Below are 22,684 nucleotides of genomic sequence, written 5' to 3' on the forward strand. Positions count from 1 at the left end.
CTAAATCCTGGCTTGTAGTTCATGGCAAAGTACGAATAATGCCATTTAATAAATGGGGTCCCTGCAGCCCCTGAGATCTTTGGGGGTGGACCAGCGCCCCTTCTAAAGGGGCCCCCAGAATACACGGGAATAAAACTATGAATAGATTTCGCACCTGCCCACTTACAACAGTTCATTTAGTGACCAGTGATTCACTTAATTGTGACAAGAAAGGTGATAAAATGGGGTAACTGTCTCACTTACCAAGTCAAGACTAGCTACACAGGTAGTCCTTGACTTACAACAGTTTGTTTAGTGACCATTCAAAGTTACAATAGCACTGAAAAATGTGACTTAAGACTGTTTTCTACAGTGAAGCCTTTGCAGTAGCCCCATGATCGTGTGATACAAATTCAGATGCTTGGCAAGTTGTTCATACTTATGACGGTCGCAGTATCCTGGGATCACGTGATCCCCTTTTGCGACCTTCTGACCAGCAGTGGGGAAGCCAGATTCACTTAACAACCAGGTTACTCACTTATCAACTGCAGGATTCACTTAACAACGAAGGCAAGGAAGATCCTAAATTGGGGCAAATTTAACTTAACAAATGCCTCACTTAAGAACAGAAATTTTAAGCTCAATTGAGGTCATAAGTCAAGGATTATTGACTTGTATTTGGAATCACTGCACTGAAAACTCCCGAAGCAGACAGGGGCTTCAGACTGATCTATCACTATTGCCACATACAGCAGGGTCCCCAACCCCCAGGCCACAGCCCACAGCCGGGCCTTGAACGGAACCGGGCCGCGGAAGTGCGCTCCATTTGCGTGAGTGGTGGATGCGTGTGCCTGCCGCTCACGCAAATGGAGATGCGAGCACGCACTTGCTTGCCACTCACACGGGACCATCCCCTCCCTCCGCCAATCCGCAAAGCTGAAAAGGTTGGGAAACATTCACCCCAAAGCCTAATCATCTTGAACTTAAGGCAAATTCCTCATAAAAGGCAAGGTGATCTTTTTCTCTTGCCAGCTTTATAAAACCAGTTCTGGAGCTTCTCCTTCCACAAATATGCACAATTCGAACATGGGCGTATGTAATAGTTCCAGAAGGCCACAACAAAAGATTAAAAAAAAACGAGCCAGGACAAAGAATAACCCAACCTTAGTTGAATCAATAACTTCTGGCTGACTCCATTTATAAAAGGAATGCTTCCTCCCTATCATTCACGCATACACAAATACACCTAAGCACCCCCTGCCCACCAACCTGCAGCGAAGGAGAGGAGGAGGGGAAGGGAAGCCAAACAGCCATGGGAGAAGATGAAGACCCCACAAGCAGCAGGCAGCCCACCCTTCACTGCTCTTCTCTTGATTGTCAGGAACACCAGAGAACCCCAACCTCCCCGCCCCAATTCCCTTTCCCATCATGCCCCTTGGAAGGGGCTGGGGGGCTGTGTGTCTCCTAGAGCCCCTCACTGAACGCTACATCCCCTGGCAGAGCCTGCCCCAGCTCTCCCCCAACTCATGGGGACCGGTGGAGGGTGTGTGTGTCTGTGTGTTAGGAAGCAGCTCAGGACTTGAAGCCCTTTCAAAGGCCCTGAGAGATGCCCCCACCCTTCTTGTGGCAGAAAGAGAGGAAGGAAAAGAGTCCTTGACACTAGAATGGAGAGGAGAACAACAAAGAGGCTAAACCGTAGGATGAACTGTTGAGGGAACTAGGTATGTCTAGCCTATCAAAGGGAAGGATTAGGGGAGACATGACAGCTGTCTTTTAGGACTTGAGGGGCTGCCACAATCTATTTAACAGATTTAACAGATTAACAGAGTTGGAAGAAACCTTATAAGGTCATCTAGTCCAACCCCCCACCCACCCAAGCAGGAGACCCTACACCATTTCTGATAGATGGCAGTCCAGTCTCTTCTTGAAAGCCTCCAGTGCTGAAGCTCCCACAACTTCTGAAGGCAGAATCCATGGGTTGATTGTTCCCACTGTCAGAAAATTTCTCCTTATTTCTAGCTTAAATCTCTCAGGACAAGAAGGACCAGATGATCCAGCCTAGGAGCCTAGGAGAAAAGATCCAGCCTAGGAGAAAAGTCCTAACAGCTAGTACAATTAACCAGTGGAACAGTCTGCCTCTAGAAGTTATAGGTCCTCCATCACTGGAGGTTTTTAAAAGACTGGACAGCCATTTGTCTGCAATAATATAGGGTCTCCTGCTTAAGCAAGGGTTGGACTAAAAGACCTCCAAGGTCACTTCCAAAGATATTATTCTATGTGCTACCTTTCGAACCGCTTCCCAATATTGATAACCAACCGAGAAAGATTTTGCAAAGAGCCCTGGTGGTTAGAATGCAGCATTGCAGGCTGACTCTGCCCACTGCCAGGAGTTTGATCCTAACCAGCTCAAAGCCTTCCATCCTTCCAAGGATGGCAAAATGAGGACCCAGATTGTTGGAAACATGCTGAGTCTGTAAACCACTCAGAAAAGTGATATAAAGCACTATGAGGCAGTACATAAGTCTTAAGTGCTATTGCACATTTAAAAGATGTTTGCTAAACCTAAGATTACAAATAAATGTAACTTTTAAAAATTATTAGCTTCAAAGAAAAACAAAATAATCCATGGGAGATACTGGTACTTATTTTTTAATGTTGTTTGCTTATTTATTTATTGAATTTATATCCTGCAAAGCTTGCAAACGCTTATAAGAAATAAAACGTGGTTAAAACAATAAAAAATGACTAAATCCTAAAAATAAGCACCAACATTATAGCAAAACAAAACAAAATTAAAAAATGGAAAGCAGAGTCAGTGTTGGTGCAGCAGGCAACCATCCCCGGAAGCGTCCGTTTTTAATGACTCCCCCTGAAAATTTTCAGGCAGGGGCAGCCCAGTAAGGCATTCCTCCTCAGAGAATAATTCCACAGCACCAGCCCCGCCATCAAGCAGCAGCACATCAGGCTACTATATTTCAGGTCAGGTGCAATTTCTGAATAGTTTTTAAAGAAAGTCCTGTGTAAGGCTCTGGGAAGAGGGTGGGAATGACTATAGCCAGGTCAAGTTCCTCTCCGTCCGTCCTAGTCCCAAATAGCATGGCTTTCCCATTTCTGCAACGCACCTTCCCTGCACGGTGCAGAATAGGCTTAGCGAAGCGCTTGAGACACTCAGCTCTGTAAGAGTCCAGCAAAGCTTCCAGAATCCCCCCTCGAGGGGCAGTGCCTGCTCTTGCCCTCGTCTGCTGGGTTCTCCAGTTCTCTAGAGAGGCTTCAGGAAGGGTCTCAACAGGGCCTTTGATCCGGAGAAGCTGATCTCTCAGCAGCGATATTAGTTACTCTGTCCTTTTACTTTCAAGAGATTGAAAGTAAGCAGAATTTGCTCAGAACTTGTGCTCCAGTGGCAGGCACTTTATAGGATCAGTAATTTCTTTCTTTCTTTCTTTCTTTCTTTCTTTCTTTCTTTCTTTCTTTCTTTCTTTCTTTCTTTTCTTTCTTTCTGATGAACCAATCTTTTATATCACTTCAATCATAAGTGACTCTTAAGTACTGAATATTCACTCTAAGTATGAACACTAGCACTGATGTCTGCAAGAAAACAACCAAACTCAGAGAGCACCAAGGTCCCTTCATAGCGAATATTTTTATGTGTATCAGTAAGTGTATAAATAGTTAATAATAAAGAGAAAAAGAGTGAAAAACTGAAAGAATCAAGATGTCCTATGGAAATAACATAAAGAGTCTGGATGAATACAATCACAGCAAATATCTGGGTATCCTTCAAGCTGATTTCATCAAGCTCACTGAAGTCAAGAAGAAGGTTAAAAGTGAAAATGAAGATCTTAAGTCCAAACTCGGGAGGAAATGTCATCAAGGCAATTAACAGCTGAGCAATTCCAGTCATTAGATACACAGCTGGAACAGCGGACTGGACTCAAGCAGAACTAAAAGGCTTGGATAGGAAGACCAGAAAAATAATGGCAATGAATCATACCCTTTATCAATGCAGCAATGTTGACAGTCTCTACTTACCAAGGAAAATAGGTGGGTGTGGAATGTTGCAAGTACGTCAGATGGCTGGAAGAATATCTGAAGGACTAAGAAGAGGATGTACTGAAGCTAGTATACCAGGAAAGTTTATTAAGTAGTGGAGAAACCAAACTGCCTACATATGAAAGACTAAATAATGAATAAAAATGAGAAATGGCAAGGCAAACTATCACATGGGCAGTGCATTAAAAATAGCAAACAGCAAAGCAGATAACAGGACCTGACAATAGCTAATAGCAGGAAAGTTGAAAAAAAAGACAGAGGGACTAATTCTGGCTACACAAGACCAAGCCTTAAGAACAAATACACAGAAAGCCTGAATGGAGAAGAAAGCAACAGGTAGAAGCATTGCCTCTGAAAGAAGCTAAAAAAACAGTGGATCACCTGGTTATCTGCTGCAAGATCGCCCAGACTGACTACAAGCAACGGCATAGCTAAGTGGCAACAGTGGTGAAGTGGACGATCTGCAAGGAATACCATTTGCTTGCAAGCAAGAACTGGTGGGACCATACAATAGAAAAGTCATAGAAAATGGAGAAGTTGAAGCACTCTAGGACTTTAGAATTCAAACAAACTGCTACATAACACCTCAGATATAACCGTTGTTGATAAGAAAGACAAAGAGGTCTGGATAGTGGTGGGCATGGCAGTGCCTGGAGATGGCAGAACAAAAGAAAAAGAATGAAAGAAAACATGATATACAAAGACTTGCAAACAGAAGTAGACCGATTGCACCTGCCTTCGGGGGCAATCCCAAAACAACTGGAGCAATAATCTGGAACAACTGGAACAACTTGAACAATAATCGACATCCCCCAATTAAAAAAAGGTAGCCTGACTTGGAGCAGCTTCCCTCAGGGGTGTCCAACTCACTAGTCATGCAGCCCCACAAGATAATAAAAAACATAAAATCAGAAGAGAGTAAATTCTAGTCCCGCCTTAGTCCCAAAAGCCAGCTTTGGGCCAATCACTCTCAGACAACCCACCTTGCAGGGTTGTTGTGGGGAAAATATGAGAAGGAAGATATATTTGATATGTTCAGTGCCTTGAGTTATTTATAAAAGGAATAAAGGTAGAATATTTTTTTTAAATGCCTGCAAAACAAACAGCTGCAGTTATCTTGCTCAAACAATCATCCTAGTCCCTGAAAGTCTTCGAGAATTTTTTTTTAAAAATTAACACATTTGGGGATGATCCTGAGGGAAGGAGTGAATCTGATTGATAGAATAGGAACTCTTACAGAACAGCTTTCCTGCTCTGCAAAGCAGGGACTCTCTCACCCCCACTGGGATTGGCCAGCCCCACTTGTGCCAGCAGAGGAGGCCTCCTGCAGGTCCCGTCTGCCCCATTATTCCAGCCAGCGGGGTCCAGGAGGAGGGCCTTCTCTGCTGTGGCTCCTGCCCTCTGGAACATTCTGCCCCCAATGTGAAGTTGGCCCCAACCCTACTATCTTTTTGTAAGGCCTAAAGATGTGGCTGTGCCAGTCAGCTTGGGGCCCCAGTGGGGGATCAACGCAATAGAAGTGGTTGATCAAGTAACAACAGATCCCACCTCCCCCCACCTCTGCCCCTGCCCTCCCCAGGTGTCCTTAGTTTTCATGTCTTTTTATGTTTTAATTGTACATGTAATTGTAAGCCACCCAGAGTTCCCTATAGTAAGATGAGTGGCCAATAAATTTTATAAATGATAGATAGATGGTAGGTAAGTAGACAGACAGACAGACAGACAGACAGACAGACAGACAGACAGAAAGACAGACAATCTGTTCCTGCCTTGCAAAAATGCTAACTTTTCTAGGAGTGAAGAATTCATATTTTACTTCCCATTTCCAGCAGCAAGCACCTGACATAGAATGATATATAAGGCACCTTCTTCGCTAACTAGAAACACACAGATCTGTACCTAAATATAGCCTGGGTACCAAGCTGGTGTCATGCCACCTCTCTCCCAAAGTAGGGCATTCAGTTGGATCCTCCTGAGGAATCAGACTTATCAGCAGTTAGCTCAGTTCACCCAAATCCTCCCACCCAGACCCAAAATTGTCATTTCACCCGAAGGTGTGAGTTTTGTGAAAGAAAGAGAAGACAGATTCTGTGTGTAAAGGGAGCAGTACTTCTTACAACTCCAGGCTGCATCTGGCACAACCTCGCGAAGATCCCCCAGCAACTGGGACAAAGGCTGTCACTTCGGTTTTCTACTTTGACTTATTTATCCTTACAAGCCACGTGTTATAATTGTCAAAGAGATGACATAAAATACTAATGCAAAGTTTAAAATAGTAAAAGTAAAAAACAATAACAAAGACAGTAACGGTGATTATTAAAGGGTTTTTAAAAAATAGGTATTTGACTTAGATCAGAGGTATCAAACTCACGTCGTTACGTGACGTATTGGGACTTTTTCCCCCTTCACTAACCCAGGCGGGGGTGGGGGCAGCACATGACGCATCCAGGCCGTGAGTTTGACAGCCCTGACTTAGATGTTCCCCAACTCCAAATTGACTCTGGCAACTCACAGCATAACCAAATAACGGATGGTTAGGATGGTCCTCCTAGCAGCTCTGCAGATGAACCCGTTTACCTAAGCAGGGACCAGGCCGCTCTAAGATGGGCCGCCAGGTCACCCTTATCGCTATGGTGTGGTCCCAAATATCAGGTCTTATCAGACTCATCTAGACTTCCTCCATCAGCCCGCCAGACAGTTCATCTCATGGAGCTCCTCTGGAAACCAAAATTGGCACAGGAGAAGCCAGATGCGGGCAATTCAGGACTCAGCCAAGCCACCCACCAGATCCTCAGGAAAATGGAAATCCACAGGGATCACCCATGGCCTAGAATGGGTTCACTGCTTCATTTCCTGGGGGGGATTCCAATGAGCTGGAAGGCAGTCAGAGACTGATCTGGCATGGCAACCAACTGGTGTTAATGCCCCCTACTAGCAGATCAGGTCATAACATCCCAAGGCCAAAATCAGCAATTCAGCCCAAAACTAAGGGGGGAGGGGATAGTCAATAAATCTCAGATGCACCTTTAGAAACTTAGGTTAACCCAATCAGAAGAAGAAAAAAGTTACAGCTAAAATTCAGACTTCAAGTTAAATTTAGATATAAATGTTAAATCCCAAGTTTCAGATATGGCACAATTCCATGTTTAAAGCTGTGACCTAACAAGGCTTTCTGACTGCAAGAGAGATCAACAATCTCTCACAAGAACTTTACTTGCCTCCCACACTGGAGTTAAGTTACAGAAATTAAGTTAGCCTGAAAAAAAAAACTCTCTTCATAAAAATACTTCATTTTCTCCATATACAGGATTTGATCCAGGATCTCCTCATTTTTTTCTATTTAAATTCGGGTTGGTTGTTTTTTTTTGTTTTTTGTTTTGAGGAAAGATAATTTTACTGTTTTACAAATAGGTCCTGCAGCAGTCGTTTTCATCACACTCTCCAGCAATTTATCCTATCCATTTTTAGAACTTTCAAAAATTCATTCATACCAAATAGTTTTCTAGAGCTTCCTTACCAAAGTCTTCTGGTGTGTGCCTAAATTTCAGGTTGTTTTTACACAGCTTGGTTTCCAGAAATTCTAGCTTGGCTTCCATTTTCTTTACTTTTGTCTGGAGAGATCTTTGAGTAAAGATTCCTCTGAATTTTCATCCTTTAAGCTTTCTTCTGAAATTCAACTTGAGTTGTAAAGTCTATTATACCTATCAACTATTTTTTTCCTAGAAAATACTGAAATTTACTTGAATTTCCCGTTGTGTTTATTAAAATAATTTAAAAAGATTACCTTTCAGAACTTGCATCTCTTGCTTAAAGAACTCTCAGAATTGTGGAAAACAAACTAAGGAATCCTGCTGGTATTCCCCTATCTTAGAAAAGTATTTTGCTTTCTTTTAGTTATTTTTGAAAAATAACAAAGCAATTTGAATTGATGAGAGTAGAAGATTGATAAAAGATCACTGAAATATAACACCAAAATAGGAAACAATCCAGTATGAGAAACATACATAAAGAAAGCTCTAATGGAATTTGAGGAATGAATATGCAGTGATTTGGGGTTCAGGGCTGGATCTGCTAAAGAAGTTCTCAGCAAGGATGTAGAAGTTTTATTACTGTCTATGAAACTCCAAACCTGCAACTGTAATTCACTTCTCTGATTTCTTGGGCCTAACAGATAACAGTTTCCAAATAGAATAAATTTAAATATGCAAACATTTCCAAAAGCGCTGCTTAAAGAAGCTAATTTGCAATCACATCTTATCTCCCACCCTGTAAAGAGAAAACTACTTATCTTTGTTCTGTCTGCTTCCCTCCTTCACTCAAAACATCTTTCTTTGTGCCTTGAAAATGTGCAATGTTACACTCCCACCAATTTTCCTACCTCCAATGTTAATTTGATTTTTCTCTGTGATAAACATTATTGCTGTGATGAATCAATTTTAGCCCCACTTTCTAGGTAACCTGAACAGACAGGCAGGCAGCTGACCCCAAGAGTTTTGTCTGAAAGGGAGCTCCAATTCTCCTTCCTTAAAGCCAGAAACTGGTCACACTGAATAAGCAAATGTCCACGTGGGGCCAGGCAGACCAAGGCCATTTCTCAGGCAGCTCTGTCGCTGTACTTTGTTCTGCCCAAACAGCCCACATTCAAACAAATATGCCCAGGTAGCATCTCAAGTCACCCATTCCAAAATTCTGTGCAAATTGCCATCTGGAGTGGGGGGTGGGGGAAATGCAAACCAGAAAACTGAAGCCTGGCAGGTTTCAGTCAGAAGAGTCCCCAAGCTCAAGGCCCCTGTTCTGCAGGTCCTCTGGGGCCCCAAGGCTGCCTTCTGTCCCTGTAGCCCTAAGGACAGAGAACAGACCGGCTTCACAAAGTGGTCCTCCCAAGCTGGAGGAGGGGGGGAGCCCTGCTACCAGACCTTCTTCCTCCCAGGCAGAGAGGGCGGAAAGGTTTCCTGCAGGGCTCCCATGCCGGCCATTCCAGGAGCAAAGCTCCCACCAAGCTCCCCAGGCACACAACCTGACACACGGCTTCTAACAAGCATCCATCCCTGGAGGTTTCTAAGATGAGACTGGAATGGTCAAGGGCCCCCTGTTTGAGGAGGAGGTTGGACTAGAGGATCTCCAAGGTTCCTTCCAACTCTGTTATTCTGTTATCTTTCCTTCAGCCTGGAATTGGAATGATGGGAGCAAAGAGTTTGGCAAACCCATCAGCAAGGAAAGCCACACTTCTAGGGATAGTCTTATTCAGCCAAAATCCCTGCCTAATTTAGAATGACTCGCTGCCAAGTTAATGTGCAAAGTTGGGCTGCAAGGGGCTTTGCACAATAATTTTCCCGTTTTATTTGTACAGTAAACCACTGTGAGCCCATTCAATCTGGCAGTATACAAATATCATAATAATTAAATAACTAACTTAAACCCTGGTTTCAGGAGCAGGTAGACAAAATTATCCATTAATATACCAGTGGAAATTATCCACGGCTGGTTCTGTAGCATTTAGAATAAAAAAGGCAGGTGAAAGAACTTCTGTTAATAAGTTACAGATGTTAGACTACCTTTCTGTTTCCCAGAAAGAAAACCCATTTTGAATGGTAAATATCATTTCACGTCCTGGAGAATCTGGATTAGAACTGCACCATTTAATTACAGAGTGCCTTCTTGGGATTCAGGGTTGCCTTATGGAAGGGGGGGGGGGGCAAGAGTTTTGCACCCAACTCTCTCATTAGGCTATAAACGGAGCCAGAAGAGCTACGACCTCTCTACTGGGAGATGAGACAAACAGCAAGAGGCACCTGAGGTGGCAGATCTGGGTCACCAGCTGCCTTTTGAAACACCGAGCCATTCAGAATGCCTGCCCGAGAGGCCAGAATACCTTTGGGTTGTCCTACACCTACTTTAAACTTTCCAAAACCAGATTATTATTATTATTATTTATTCGATTTTTATACCGCCCTTCTCCCGAAGGACTCAGGGCGGTGTACAGCCAAAAGTAAAAACAAACAATACAATATATAATTTAAAATACAAATTAAAAAACTTATTTTATAATTGGCCTAAAAAACTTTAAAATATATAAAACTAAAACCCCATTAAAATTAATATTAAAAAATTTAAAATCGATAAAATTTAAAATCGATAAAATTTAAGCCAGCCCCGCGCGAATGAAAAGATGTGTCTTCAGTTCGCGGAAGGTCGAAGGTCAGGTATTTGGCGTAAACCGGGGAAGCTCGTTCCAGAGTGTGGAGCCCCACAGAGAAGGACCTTCCTGGGGCCGCCAGCCGACATTGCTTGGCGGACGGCACCCTGAGAAGTCCCTCTCTGTGAGGCGTGCGGGTCGGTGGGAGGCATGCGGTAACAGCAGGCGGTCCCGTAAGTATCCAGGCCCTAAGCCATGGAGCGCTTTGAAGGTAGTAACCAAAACCTTAAAGTGCACTCGAAAGGCCACAGGTAGCCAGTGCAGTCTGCGCAGGAGCAGTGTTACATGGGAGCTACGCGAAGCTCCCTCTATCACCCGCGCAGCTGCATTCTGGACTAACTGAAGCCTCCGGGTGGACCTCAAGGGGAGCCCCATGTAGAGAGCATTACAATAAGCTCATTACCTCTCCAAGCGAGAGGTAATGAGCACATGAGTGACTGTGCACAAGGCATCCCGATCAAGGAAGGGGCGCAACTGGCGAACCTGGTGGAAGGCCCTCCTGGAGACGGCTGTCAAATGATCTTCAAACGACAGCTGTTCATCCAGGAGGACACCTAAGTTGCGCACCCTATCCTTTGGGGTCAATAACTCGCCTCCAACAGTCAGCTGCGGCTACAGCTGACTGAATCGGGGTGCCGGCATCCACAGCCACTCCGTCTTGGAGGGATTAAGCTTGAGCCTGTTTCTCCCCATCCAGACCCGTACGGCTTCCACACACCGGGACAGCACTTCAACAACTTCATTGGGGTGGCCCGGGGTGGAAAAGTACAGCTGGGTGTCATCAGCGTACAGCTGGTATCTCACCCCGAAGCCACTGATGATCTCACCCAACGGCTTCATATAGATGTTGAACAGAAGGGGCGAGACGATCGACCCCTGCGGCATCCCACAAGTGAGGCACCTCGCGGTCGACCTCTGCCCCCCTGAGACCATTTCACCTGGATTCAGAGGTGAATCTCTGAAGGTCCAAAATTAATGATTGGATTCCGAGTGGGCCAAGGGTAGAAAAGGAGACTGAACTCTGGGGCAGTGTTTGGTTAGAAGAGTTTCTGGGTGAAGCAAATAAGCCGCTTTCTTCTTCACAGCTGAATTGGGCTCCTTCTGACGGGCACCTGGCATCACTCAAGAGTGGCACAAAACCGACCTGTCACTCCAGGCCCAGGTGATCAGCCCCAGCAATGAGGGCACCTTTCATCATCTCTGTGGGATCCTTGGTGGTCTCTGAGCTTGCTTGTTTTCTTGCAGACGTTTCATGACCCAACTAGATAACATCATCAGGGCTAGAAGGGAGTGGGGTGTGTACTGATGACGTTACCTAGTTCGGTCATGAAAGGTCTGCAAAAAAACAACCAAACTCAGAGGGCACCAAGGACCCCCCCATTTCAGTCTTTGTTATAAATATTCTCTACTATCGGTATTGTAACTGGGGCCATCCAAGCCTCACTTGCATTCTACATGGCGCTACCTGCATGCATGTAAAATGCTAACTAACACAGAGCACTGCAGCTGAAAGAGGGCAGCTGCTGTACATGGGCAGAGGTTTTGCCCAAAGCTCTGAACTCTGGAAAGCAGGAAAAGGAGAGGCTGCCTCTTCCCAACAGTAAAAAAAAATGCCCTCTGCTGTGACCTGCACTCCCACATCCGACCCTCTTGCAGGTCAGGCTGAAGACAGGGCTGGATCTCTGAGGAAGGCGCCTGCCCGCCCCCCATTCCCGGCCACTGGCCCAAGTCTATGTATTGAGTGGATCTTGCATAGTGGGAACTATCTAGAGAAGCAGACAGGCTATGTATGCTATAAAAACTCAAGACCAGCTCACTATTTCTTCTTGCTATGCCTTTTTATGGAATCTGTTTAGTCAGAAGTACCTAAAATTGTTCCAACGATAATTCTTATTCCATGATAAACTTTTTCAAATCACTGTTGCAGCTTTTCAGTTCTATCAAGACTGCCTCTTCTAAAGGCCCAAAGAACCACATCAGCTGAATTTCCCTTTCTCAGACCTGCAGAATTAAAACGATTTGTGCAAGTAGAATCCTTTGGAGAGAAACTGTCAGTGACGCAAACGCATATTTAAATTAAGGCTCTGTCGCACGGCTTTTACCTGGCTAGATTACAAGAATGAAAGAGGAACAAAGAGCAGTTGAGTTTTCTGCTGAAAATAAAGCGGCTTGATAGCCCGGCTGGCATTTTTTACATTCTCTCGCACAGCTAAGAATGGGCAAAGGATGGGCAGATTCCAAAGGGAAGTCCACACTGTTCTCATCAGCTTCCTGTTCAGTCTGATGCCCCCAAGTCATCCACCTTCTGACCTATGATGCCACTTTGCCTAACTGGCTGAAACCTCTGCAGCTCCGTTTTCCCATCATGTATTGGGATGATTATGGACTGACCTAAGGAGGAATCCATACCTTCCATAACAATCAACCATCTACAAAACCAACCCGTTAGTTGTAATCACGTTGATGCTAACCGACAGACGACAGCATGCAGGCAGAGGCCGAGAATGGGAATAGAGTAGAGTGGAGTGAAGTGGAGTGGAATAGAACAGAACAGAACAGAGCTGGAAGGGACCTTAGAGGTCTTCTAGTCCAACCCCCTGCTTAGGCAGGAAATCTAACAGTCAAGATCCTTCTGAATCTTAAGCCTATCTTCTGCAGTGTTGGCTATTCCTGCTAGCTTGGTGTCACCTGAAAATTTGATGAGTTCCCCATCTATTCCCTTGTCCAAATCATTGATGAAGATGTTGAAGAGTACTGGGCCTAAAACAGAGCCCTGGGGTACCCCACTGCATACCTCCCTCCATGTAGATGCAGTTCCATTGAGGACTACTGTTGAGTGTGGTTGGTCAGCCAATTACAAATCCAGAATAGGGTAATTGCCTACTCTGGCCCTCCAGCCCTTGATGTCTCAGGCATGCAGGCTCTCCTCGAATCCCTACTTTCCATAACAATCAACCATCTACAAATCCAACACAAGAGCCACCTCCACAAATTGGAAGCATGCTGATGCTAAACTGCAGATGATAATAGATCCTGTGCAGGCATAACCTAGCCTACTCTGACCCTCCATCCTTAGTGCCCCATGCCTGCAGGCCCTTCACTTAGAACTGGTTTGCACCAGTTTAAAACTTGCCGCTTCCCTATTTTTTGCTTGGAGACTGAAGAGGAAGACTTTCACGACACCCGTGGTTCCTGGTCTGCCTGCTGTTGGCAGAGTGGCGCATAGACTCTGTTCTCAACTCTGACAGCCTCCCACTTTAGCACTATGGATTGTGTACTATTACTTTAAGTTAGAAGACCAAATCTTAAGGTTTTTCAGAGATTCATTGTCTATTTTGGGAGCTGGGATGCTAATATGGCACATCAAGCACTGTTGGTCTACTTTTAGAAGCCTCTAAATCAGAGGTGTCAAACTTGGTTTCATTGAGGGCCGCATCAGGGTGGGGTTTGACCTTGGGGGAGGCCAGGGTAGGTGTGGCCAGCTTGACGTCACTCGTGTCAGGGGCACCTGTGGTGGCCGGAGTGCTCTGCCAGCCAAAATGGGCTCCCAATCTCCGTTTTTGCTGACAGAGGGTTGCAGGAGGCTGTCCCATTTTGGCTGGCAGAGGCACCACAGGCTGCTCCTTCACTGTTTCCAAGGCAGCCCCCCAGACCAGATCTAAGCACCCCCTGATGTGGGCTGGATCCGTCCCACGGGTCTTAAGTTTGACACCCCTGCTCTAAATGGAAACTGCAACTCACTGGAAACTGAGTACTAACCTCATACGGCAGAAGTATTTATTCTCTGAAAAGGCAACTCATTGCACTGGGAAATCAGATTATAATTTGTTGATATTTGCTTTCTATTTTTGCTTTTTTACACTTTAAGCCATTAAAGATTTGGTGGTTTTTCTCTACCCCATCTTGGTATCTTTCAGGAAAGGTATCTTTTAATTGCCCTTATATGTTATGTCAAAGCATTCAAATTTTTAAATATAACTGGGATTGTAATTGTAATCACATGGGATAAGGTATCCTGAGTGGTCTGAACAAGCCATTGCAATCTTGGACAGATCATTTCTACTTTTTATGTTTCAACAAGTTCACACCTAACCTGAAGGATTTAAGCATATATGCAGGATTCAAAGCTGTCGTCCCTCATCATTTTCAATCTTAAATACATCTGATTTATTCAAAACCATGTACATAGAATATTCAGCTATAACTTCATCTAAATATTGCTGTCTGAGCCACTGCATATTTATCAGAATTCATTTCCAGCGAGGAGGCTTTCTCCCAAGTAAGCTTGCAGGGAGTCACACGTTATACCCGCTTTCTTTACATTTGTGCCTCTGTACAATGAAAACCATTCATCAATGCAAGATGTTATTAACATGGCAACTAACGTAAGGCTAGCGTGGTCCTAGGGCAGCCCTTGCCTACCAGCCCTTTCAAATGAGTCTTAAGCTGCCTGAAACAAGAGACTGTGAGTGACTAACCACCAGGGTCAACTGGAGGTTTCAAAATCAGATGCTATCACCAAGAGATGCTACTTAACGCTTCCTCCTTCTCCAGGGCCTTCCCAACTCATCCCATGCCCCGTTGGGTGTTACTGTCAAGCCGAGGAGAGACCTGGCCTTGCACCGGATCTGCAAGGTCTTTGCACCAATCCTTGCACTGGATTTCTCAAGAAATCCAAGCCAACATGGTTTCCTTGCAAAGCAATGACCTCCAACTGGAGATGCCACCAGACCTTGCTCCATTTGGGTTTTGGCACACAGGAACAACCTCTGGAACACTTCGGATTTTGAAGCGGGTGGCCTGACCACCCACCCACCCCTCTTCCTTAGGCCCTTCCAAGCAGAAAGCCAGGGCCGGCATCTCACAGCTGCCTGGCTTTAAAGCCAGAGCAGTCAAGCCAGAAATGAGGGCAGATGCTCTAAAGCAGAAGCGATCGCCCGTCTCAAAAATCGGGCTGGCATCGACCGCGGGGCCCGGGGGAGCCGCTCCCTCCCCTGAGAAGCCGCCGGGCCGGGTCGGCCTTTCCCCTGCATCATCTCCGCCTTCCTCCGGAGCTGTCCCAGGGCTCCTTCCTTCCTTCGGGGCGCTTGCAAAGGCGGCGGGGCCCGAGACTGGTTCTGCCCTGCGGAGTCGGCATTGGCTCTCACCGAGGCGTTTCCTGCCCCTTCCAGGCTGCCTCCCCCACCCCACCCCCGGTACCATCCCGGCGCCTCTCCGGCCGCGCCTCCCCTGCCCGCAAAGCGGCGATTTGGCGGGCGGCGCCACCGGCCGCGTTCCGGGACTTGGCCCCGCCGGGAAGGGCGCTGCGGCGGGGGCCCCGGGCGGCATCAGCGGCGGGCGCTGCCGCAGCGAGCCGCCACCGGGCGGGCTGCGCAGGGCTGGGCTGGATTGGCGGGCGGGCGGGCGCGCGCTCAACGGCGGGTCTGCCGGGCTCCCCGCCCGCCGCACCTTCCCGCAGGAGGCCGCCGCCGCCCCCCCCGCCGCTTCCCGAGAGGCGCCCGCCGCAGCAGCGGCGGCACATGGCGGGGCGGCGAGGTCTGGGCGCCGCGCGGGGCGGAGGGGCTCCCGGGGAAGGAGCTGCTCCGGCGCCGGAGGGAGAGACGGACGGACGGACGGGCAGGCAGCCGGCCCGCACTCACCTCCTGGCGGCGGGGCGGGCAGGCGGTGCCGCGGCGCTTGGGCGAAGCCGGCGCTCCCATCGGCGGCGCCCCGCGACGGCCCGCAGGCGGGAGAAGCAGGAGCCGTCGGCGGCTGCCCGCGCCCAGCAGGGACGGACGGGCGTCTTCCTCCTCCGGCCTCCCTGCTTGCTTGCCTGCCTGCCTGCCTGCCGCCCGGCCGTCCGCTCGCTGCCTGGCTGGCTGGCCGCTCCCTCGGCTGGCCGCTTCCCCGCAGCCGCACGGCAGAGCCGGCCACGCTCCGGAGCCTCGGGCGGAGGGAGGCGGGCGCGCCGCAGAGGCTCCGCGGTCCGGATTGGTCGGCCGCCGCCGGATCGGCGTCGGGACGCGCCAATGGCGCGGCTCGCCGGGGATGGGGCGGGTCCGCGGGCGCCGGAGCCCCGTTAGTCCGGCACGGGCGCTGGGCCGTTGCCACGTGGGGCCGCTCCGCCGGTTCCGACGCGGGGCCTTCGGTGGGCGCTGTCCGCGGTCTCACGGGCGGGAGAGGGGAGCCTGGCCGCGGGGCGACTCGGGCTCCCGCCTCCCTCGAGGCCAGCGCGGTTTGTCCCCGGCGGTGCAGCCCTCGGTTCAGCCGCAGCGTTGGCTGCCCCCCCCCACCCCGCGCCGAGCCCCTCGCGCTGCCAGCAGCAGCCCAGCCGCGGCCCCCCCCCGGCCTCGGCCCCTCGGCGGCTTAGATTGGGAGGAGGGGCGCCCCAGAGGGCCGGGAGAGCTCCGGGGAGCCGCGCTTGGCTGAGGTCAAGGAGCCTTTGCGGCGGAGCCCGGAAGACGTCGCGGCTCCCCCCTCGCGGCCGCCGTGCAGGGCAAAGGCCGGTTCCTCCTTCGGCCCCGCGGCTCTGCTGCCGGGCTCCCCGAGGATGGCCGGCCCCCCTCCCGCCCCCACCGCTCCCTTCACCTCTTGCCAAGAGGGGCTGCCGCATCCCGGATGGTCCCCCGGGGTTTTCTGCTTTTCCTGACCGAGTTGGGGATGGCTCGGAGAACCGTCTCTCACCTGCTGCCCCAGCAGAAGTAGCCCTTCATCGCTCTTGGAGGTGGTCTTCATCAATGGTCAGCAAACTCAAAAGAGAATCAAAAGGATCGCTATGTAACTGGAAAGAAAGGCGAGACTGTGCCCAGCGAAGGAGTCAGGCTCCCCACCTCGGGGGCCTTAGAAAGAGGAGCCCCCACCACCCCCGAGGCAGAGCAGTGACCAGGCCCAGGCCTGAGAGGGCCACAACCACGTGATTCTATTCGAGCTAATGACCGGATGTCGAGCAATACCTGTTGGGTCATCATAAAGGACCAAGGGAGGCTGCTGCTTGCAGGGAGCCAGGCAGGGGGAGGTGAAGAACGGGGAAATGCCAGGGAAGCCTAAATGGAGGTTTGGGAACCTCACAGGAAGGGCGGGTTTCTCAAGAAGCTGACAAGAGATGCTAAAAACAACTAAATTACAGGTAGTCCTCAATTTACAACTGGTCGCTTAGCAAACCATTCACGGTTAAAACAGAGCCCCCCCCCCCAAAAGCTACTTGCAACCTGATCCTTACTTTATCATTCTCTCCTCCATTATGGTTAATTTTCAAGAAAAGCCAGATTAGTCATAGGACATACTGATTTCCTAAAACTGATGGTGTGAAAGAAGATTGGGGAGCCGTTCTAGAGGGAGGGAGGAGGGGTCTTCTCCAAAACTCCTTCCTGCTTCTATCCAGACAGGCTCTAAGAGAGCAGCAAGTGATTCGTTCTTAAATACGGCACTTTGTTTTTAAATTTGTCTTAGACTTTATGACTCTGCATTTTATCAGTTGGTTATTGTGCAGAATAGAATAGAATAGAATAGAATTTTTTATTGGCCAAGCGTGATTGGACACACAAGGAATTTGTCTTGGTCCATATGCTCTTAACAGCTGTGGACAGCACTTCCAAGTACAAAGACAGAATATAAATTTAGCAAATAAATAGAATAAAGAAAATGAAACTCCTTTCACTGGCCTTGGGGAGCAGGCATGGGAGGAGAGGCCAAGCAAAGTACTTCAGCCTGCGCCTAATGGAAGCAGAGCATCTGTGGCCGGACAAGGGGCTGAGGTCCGCTGGCTTTAGAAGGTAGCTTAGCGGAGACCAGAGAAGGAGGAAGAGGGGGTGGGGGTGGGAAGCCATCAACAGCTGGGGCCCCTATGGAGTTTCTGTGTTCCTGGGCAGTCTGCCACAGCCACCAGTGACGAGTGGGGGCGCCAGGTGGTGGCTGCGCCCTCTTGTGGACAGCCAGAGGCTCCCAGGTGGATAGTCTTGGAAAACAGGACGCAGGAGCAGGATTACTCTGCAGAAAGACAGGGCTTGTGTATCCCATCTGTGCATCAAAGGCAAAGGCTCTGAGATGACGCACCTTCTTTAGACATTGCTGTTGACCCCATAGGACTGACCCCTAACCTGAGTTTTGGAGAATCTACCCTGAGGTTTCCATAAGCTTTAAAAGGACACTTTTCAAGCAGTGCTTGCTGCTCAAGAAAGAATCAACCTTCTTGCTGCTCAAGAAAGGATCAACCTTCTATTCAAACAGGATAAAAGCGGCTTTCAGCACTCACAGTAATATATGAAGTTCTTGGAAAGGTATATTTTGGGACAGCTGCCCGCCCTTGCATTTAATTATCCTTTGGACTTAAGTGGGCTTGAGGGGTTGTTAGGTACCTAGGATGGTTTTAATCCAGCTACTGTGAATACTCCTGTTCCAAGTGCAACAAATGTGAACTCAGCAGATCTGACTAATCTCACTTGATTAGTGGCCTCGTGTGTTCTTTTAGCAAGTCACCATTCATAATTTAATCAGCGTCTCATCTTCTGTTAGTCATTTTTATTCTAAAAACCAAACAGGTTCATAATCTTGTAAATCTTTCCTCACACACCTCCTCCCTCTGCTTTCTAGAGATTCCCCCCCCCAAAAATATTTCTCTTTACAATTTGAAAATGTAGGAGTGAAGGTAAACTTATCTTTGACTAAGTGTGCCAAGGAGAAGCCCGAGAAATGACAGTGTGTTTGTGCCCGATGGTTTTCCATTCCAGCATCTTTCACATCCTCTGTTGTTTGCAATGCCTGTTGGGTCTGGCACCTTTTGCTTCCTTTCCTCCCTCCTTCCCTCCCTCCTGCCATTCCAGTCTGCCTGTTGACCTTCCCATGTCAGCATTAAGGGCTGGTTGTATCTTTGGCTATCAGCACGGAGGCCCAGCTCTGGCAGAACCTGAGAGACCTCCTAAGCATGGAGCCTGAGATGCAGGCGTTGATTTTCACCAGGAATGGTCATCCTATGGGAGATGCCTCCTGGGAAGTTCCCGTAGAGTTTTCGTGGTTGCTTTCTTCTCCTTGGGAGTGGTGGCACATATAGTCCCATATTTTAGGTTGGCATTTGGCATCATTTGCCCACCCTCTCATTTATTTATTTTATATTTGTGAATATGTCGACTTTAGAAACTGCCCATCTCCCTCTTAGAGCAACTCTGGCCGCTGTGCAAGTTGCAGTGGGGTTAAGGCTTTGTCCCTGGTGCCTTCCACAGAGAAAGAATAATGGTATAGAAGCCAAGCAAAATCAGATAGCAAGCCACAAATGAGGGTTTTCCTAGGATTCAGGTGTGTGTGGATTCAGGTGTAATTGCCGGCAGAGAGATGCAGAGGCCATGGGTCTGCATGGGGAGGAAAAGATTCAGGCTCAGTCAGGCAGAACCAAGAGGCTGGGCTTCTTTCGGGAAGTTCCATCATCCACTCTCAATGGGGTCTCACTGCTTTTTCCCCCTTTCCTTTTGTTCTTTGCCCTTTTTCTCTGCTCTTATTTTAAGCAATGGTTTTTTTTATGAAAAAGGAGGAGAAGCAAGGTGAGTGGATGATTTTAGAGAGCCGGATAGATGTCTGCAGACCTAAGAGGAGACAGGAATGGAAGGCAGCGGGGCCAATTGTGTGTGTGGGGGGGGGAAGGGAGCTAATGGGGCAGCCAAGAGAGGAGGAAGAGGATGGGTTGGGCCCGGGTACTTACGGGACTGCCTGCTGTTACCGCATGCCTCCCACTGACCTGTATGCTCTCGCAGAGAGGGACTTCTCAAGGTGCCGTCCGCCAAACAATGTCGGCTGGCGGCCCCCAGGGGAAGATCCTTCTCTGTGGGGGCTCCCACCCTCTGGAACGAACTTCCCCCGGGTTTACGCCAAATACCTGACCTTCGGACCTTCCGCCGCGAACTGAAAACACATCTATTTATTCGCGCGGGGCTGGCTTAAATTTTATTGGTTTAAATTTTTATTATGAATTTTAAGGGTTTTTTAGTTTTATATATTTTAAAGTTTTTAGGCCACTGTATAATAAGTTTTTTAATCTGTATTTTAATTGTATACTGTATTGTTTGTTTTTACCTGGCTGTACACCGCCCTGAGTCCTTCGGGAGAAGGGCGGTATAAAAATCGAATAAATAATAATAATAAAATAATAATAATAAATAATAATGCCTGGAAGGAGAGCAGAAGTTGGGCCCAAAGAAAGAGGACTCCCTTCTTCCTGGCCAAGGGCGACTGAATGCCATCCTTGCCAAGCACTTGGCAGCTCAGAAGCATCTGCGGGGGCGAGGATGACAAAATGGGACGTTGCGTGGAGGACTGAGGGAATGGCCTTGAAGGGCTGGAGGAAGAGCTGCTACCAAGGCAACAGTCAGTTAAGAGGGGCTGGAGCCCCCCCACTGAGAAAATAACGGGAGAAAAGGTCTCCGGCCCCTCCTTAGTTCACAAGAAGATAGAGGCACATTCAGCCTTGCAAATTATTTTGCTATAGTTGTTACAATCTCTTCTCGTTCTGTTTTCTACTCTACTCTATTCTACTCTAGTCTACTGCCCCAATAATCACCCCAATAATATAACTGACATTTCCTACAATAAGAATAATCCTGGTCTATATGGCATTGTTTTCTTAGTCTGGTCTATTTTACTAATTAATTAATTAATTAATTAGATTTTTATCCCACTTTTATTACTTTATAAGTAACTCAAGGCAGCGAACATACTTAATACTCCTACAAGAGCAAACTAGCTGATTGTACAACTGTCGAATGTGGTAAGACTAGTATCAAGGCTCTACTTATTAACTCCGATTTACTCCCTTAATCCCATAGATCCCATATCCAAGGCAGTGGAATTGTTGCCTTTGGAATCCATTTTTCCTTCCCAGGCCAATGTTTAAAAGCATAAGTACATATAAACGTATAAGCCTAAAGTCTGCTCCCTTTCTCCATCAACCCCTAGACAAGGTGATCATTGTCCACCTGGCTGCACGTAATCTAATTCTTGCAGCTGCTGACCTATAATGAATAATGACCATCAATCCTCTGGAATATAATTTACAGGGATTAGTTTTAAATCAGATACCAAAAGTTAAACGACCTTATTCTGCAATTTTTTAAACCAATTATGCTGTCATCTTATATGTGCAAAAAATTAAAAATGTTGCTTTTGTATCCTGAATGCCTATCTGAAAGTGTTCTAAGCATCTTGGCTGACCCACAGTGTCCCATGCACTGTATATTGTCTTACCATTTGCGTCTTTTTGTGGATCAGTTGAATCTCTAATTATGTCAGGCTGTGCATTTTTTTTCTTCTGATCCCTGGGAAAACTCCACCTGGCCCACAAGGAGGGTCATAAAAGTCAGGATGGCAGCCAGAAACAACATATATCCCAAGACCCACCCACCCGCTTTTTTCCATGTCCACGTTTGTAGCCCTCATCTTGTCTCTTTTTGATCCCCACGTAGACACCACCATCCCATCTGCTGCCGACGAGTTACTCCTGAATGTGCCCCATCTTGCCTCTTAGCTCCTGGGGCAACCACATCTTCTCTGCTGCTGTTGCCGTTAGCCACAGCAGAGGTTGAAGGGTAGCCCCATTTCTTTAGTAAGCGCAGGGCCCCCACCTCAGAGCCTCCCCCCCCCCGCGATCTCCATGCAAATCATAGCTAGACATTTTCACCTGATATGCAAATTTAATTGTTTTATGCCGCATCAGAATGTAGAGTTCAGGCAGCATTTTGCTTAGGAAAAAGATAAAACCACTTACCACTGCCAGGACACTGGGATAGACTGGGTGAGAGCCGACAAACTGAACCCAAGCCTCCAAAAATACTGCAGACAGATGTTCCCCAGGACCAGGAAGAGCAGGAGACCCTCCTCCCGGAAGAGCGGGTGTGCAGTCAGGGGTTCTTGCCTGAATCCACTGGCCTTTAGCGATGCAGGTGGCCTCCCTGGCATGAAAAGCCTCTGCCCAATTTCTGCCAGCCCAGACCCTCCTGGGACCAAGAGCGCTGCCTCCCCTGAGTCACGGCCTAAGAATCCCTCAATTGTCTCCCTCGGTGCAGGGTGAGCTTTCAAAACAGCTACCCGATTGTTGAGCGGGGCAGCTCAAAGCAGCCACATGACTTGAATCCTGAAAATGCCCCACTGTTTGTCCAGGAGCTGCCACTGGTCCCATTTCAGCTGCCGTCCTCAGCCTGCAAAGCCTGGAACAGCTTTGGCGCCAAGAATTGTCTTCCCTCATCTCCTGTCAGATCAGCTGGGGGACCAGTCTTCCTGGGGCCGGTCTGTGCCTCCTCAGGGGCAGCCCCCTAACTCCTTCCAGCCACAGGGCTTTCTCTGAGAAAACGGTTGGCTCCAGTGCAAGGTCTCCTTTGCTTTTCAAAATGAAATCTGCTTTAGTTTTGTCTTTGTCTTTGTTATTTAAATTATTTATTTGTTTATATTTATTTATTGAATTTATATTGTTGCCTATTCACATATGGTGACTCAAGGCGGCTT

At 47.8% G+C, this 22,684-nt stretch overlaps 2 protein-coding genes across 2 annotated transcripts in view; one reads left to right on the forward strand and one right to left on the reverse strand.

Moving 5' to 3' along the window:
* GNAZ (G protein subunit alpha z) overlaps window positions 1–16,138 on the reverse strand; it is a 67,359-nt gene extending 51,221 nt beyond the window's left edge. Inside the window, exon 1 of the mRNA XM_058158291.1 lies at window positions 15,865–16,138. The gene's annotated coding sequence lies outside the window, so the exon portion shown is untranslated. The remainder of the gene's footprint in view (window positions 1–15,864) is intronic.
* Window positions 1–22,684, forward strand: part of RSPH14 (radial spoke head 14 homolog) — a 97,453-nt gene that overhangs the window by 65,326 nt on the left and 9,443 nt on the right. The gene's annotated exons all lie outside the window — the stretch shown is intronic.

This window comes from Ahaetulla prasina, chromosome 15 (assembly GCF_028640845.1).
Source record: "Ahaetulla prasina isolate Xishuangbanna chromosome 15, ASM2864084v1, whole genome shotgun sequence".
Taxonomy (NCBI): domain Eukaryota; kingdom Metazoa; phylum Chordata; class Lepidosauria; order Squamata; family Colubridae; genus Ahaetulla; species Ahaetulla prasina.